The following is a 2973-nucleotide window of genomic DNA, read 5'->3' on the forward strand; positions in this document are numbered from 1 at the left end:
GGAAAGAACTAGGGAATATTAAGTCAATCACACCCACGCTCGTCACGGCGCGCGAGCATTCAACAATTACAATTGTAATTATCGTATCCTAGTTAATCTGCAAAGATTCACTAATTCAGTACGACGAAAAGATAGCATTTAAAGAGATTAATTGCCGAAGGTATCCTTATTTTCTTATTCGATTATATTACAATTCACGCTCCCTTGTCGAAAAGTGGCAAAAATGGCCACAGTGACGGAATCTGTGCCCAACCAACAGCTCCTGTATGTCGAAAACATGGCAGTACAAATTGAGGATTACCGAGCAAAAAAGAAGACGAAGTGGACGCCTCGACTCTTCCCTGCCGGCCGTGACTCATTCAATTTATGCCACGTCCAATTGCCATTCTTTGTTCTAAGTCCATGGTGTTAGAGGAGGGAAAGGGGGAAAACAAGGCGCGATTTCACACCCGAACATAATTTGACCTCAGGCTGCCTGTGTCTGTAATTCAGTCGTCGGCTCGAATAAATCTGTATAATTATTAGGAAAGAAGAGTCTTCCTCTATCCCTCCGCTAATAGCAGTAGCCCCACATCGGAAGGAAGCTGTTTTACCTTATTCTTCAATGCGCCCGCGTGAGTTTGTGTATTCGTACGTGTGCGCGCGTATGGGGCGTAGGGGAAGCAGCGCGCCTATGGTTCACCTTTGAAACACCTGGCATTACCGCCTCGACGTATAACTTGCGCGCCATATGCGCCAGGCCCCACCGAGACTAGTTTTCACCCTGGACCCATTTTTTTTTCTTTTTCTTTTTATTTATTTATTTTTTTTTTTTTTTTTCATTTACGAGAGAGACCCTCGGACATGTGCCGACGAAGGAAGCAGGCTGTAGCGGTTTCGAGGGGGGAGGGTAAGCGAGATGTGCCGAGGAAGGCGCTATAGGGCCCTCGATCGATATCGTTGCTTGATGTCTCTCGAGTGAGGGGATGCGTGGTTGGTCGACGGAAAGGGGAGAGGGGCACAGCGCGGTGGTGTAACGGGCGGGAAGGACGGTGAGGGGCGGAGGGGACGAGGGAGGAGAGCGGGAGTCGATATTTCCTTGTTCTCCGCAGTGCGTAAAGAGGCTCGCGATTACAATGCGCCTTTTCTTGACTCTGGCAGCGCTCGTGGTTAAATCGAGAAGGAGTCGATGTGTATTTATATATCTCTTTGTTGGATGCCTTTGAAAGAATGTTCAACAGTCGACGCAGATTTTTCCTGATAATATTCTCGCTTTTCAAGATTTACGTGGAGAAGAGAGGAATATATATATATATATATATATATATATATATATATATATATATACGTACTTACGCATATATAAAGCCCAATCGATCTTTCTTTTAGTATAACCATTAGAGACATGTAGTCATGCTTATGCGAAATCCGTCATTTTCGATATAGTTATTAAATAAATTATTATAAATTATTTATGTTTAAAGAAATTAAGGTGGGGGGGGTGGTAAAGAGAAGGATAATTATAAAATTGTCAATGAGTAATTTTTTTTATCGAAATTTAATTAAATTGTCTTTAATGATCGGTTAATTTCGAAAGAAATGTAACGGATTAAATGGCTAAATTCTATGTAGAGAAACGCCATCTGGTGACACCTCATTTCTCCTACAACATTTCCAAGAACTATTATCAAATATCATGACTGGTAAATGCAATCGAATGCTTGGAAATAATAATAATAATAGTTGTGACCTTACTCGTTCTACCAACGTCTGCCCAAACGATACGTATGATAATTAATCAGATAAAACTATCTGGGTCTTTTCGAATTGCGACTTGTAATTTGAAAAGTCAAATTATAAAAGCCACATGCAATCGCCTTGTTTGGATTCATTAAGCATTATAATGTCTAGCAAATGAATATGATTTCTGGCAGTTATATAAAATCTTATAAATATGCTGAAATTCAAAATTATAATTTAAATTATAATTAAAAATGTCGTTTTGTATGAAAATCCGTGAACTCTTATCAATGCTTTGTTCGTAAAATTATTGACGCAGCTGAGTCGAGTTGAAATATGTTTAATTTCATTGAATAGCAGCCGAGATTGCCTGCGAAGCAATGCTGACAGTATGAAAATGAAAGGCACTAATGAAAATCTTTAAAATGGGTATCCGAATGCGTAAACAGGCGCCGTTAGTTTGTGTACGAGGAGCATAGCAATAAATGAACCAGCACTTTGTCACAGCTGCAACTGATTCCGTCGGACTATCGATGTCGTCATCGCCCAGTGAGAATATCCTAATCTCTCGGTGTGCGCCGAACGAACAGCGGGTAGAAAATCCCTCTACCTGCCGACGGCGAAAACAATATTCCTTTCGTGAAAAACAGCGTGAAAAGGGGTTCGCACAAATGGCTGCGTACACAAGTCGAAACTCGGCAAAGATATTTTTAAGCACCACCCACCGCTTGACTTGCACGGAGAAAAATGAGTCAGAAAATAAATCCAGTATCGAGTTATATTGTCGAACGGTGTCCCCGTGTTTATCAGGAGCTCATTGTTTTCATCCTTATCCGAAGGCCCGCTCGTGTCGAGTGCGTCATATCGGGCGGCTTTTGTCTCAGGGGTACCGTATATCTTCTCGCACCCCGAAAAACGATATTGTTCTCCTATCTGCTCGCAAAAGGCAGGTATAGATAAAACGTTTGGCAACGTCCGCGCGCGCCTTGCCGAAAATCCGGAAAAACCAGGAACGCGGCACGATTGATTAATGGTGTTTACGGCTTGTCTGCGTCCGTATTTTCTTTGGCGCGACATATTTGCCTGCTGCATTATTAAAATTTTCGAGATAATCAGGTTGGGTGAATTCTTTGTGACTGGGATCGCACGCGTCATTACCTATACCTCAGTCCAAGATGTTGATACGCTCGTTTCGACAATATTTTTCTGTTTCGTGTTTCATGCGCGTTATGGGAATGTTTGACCAATAACGGC

The sequence above is a fragment of the Ceratosolen solmsi genome, unplaced genomic scaffold (genome assembly GCF_000503995.2).
Source record: "Ceratosolen solmsi marchali unplaced genomic scaffold, CerSol_1.0 scaffold10, whole genome shotgun sequence".
In the NCBI taxonomy this organism is placed as follows: Eukaryota; Metazoa; Arthropoda; class Insecta; order Hymenoptera; family Agaonidae; genus Ceratosolen; species Ceratosolen solmsi.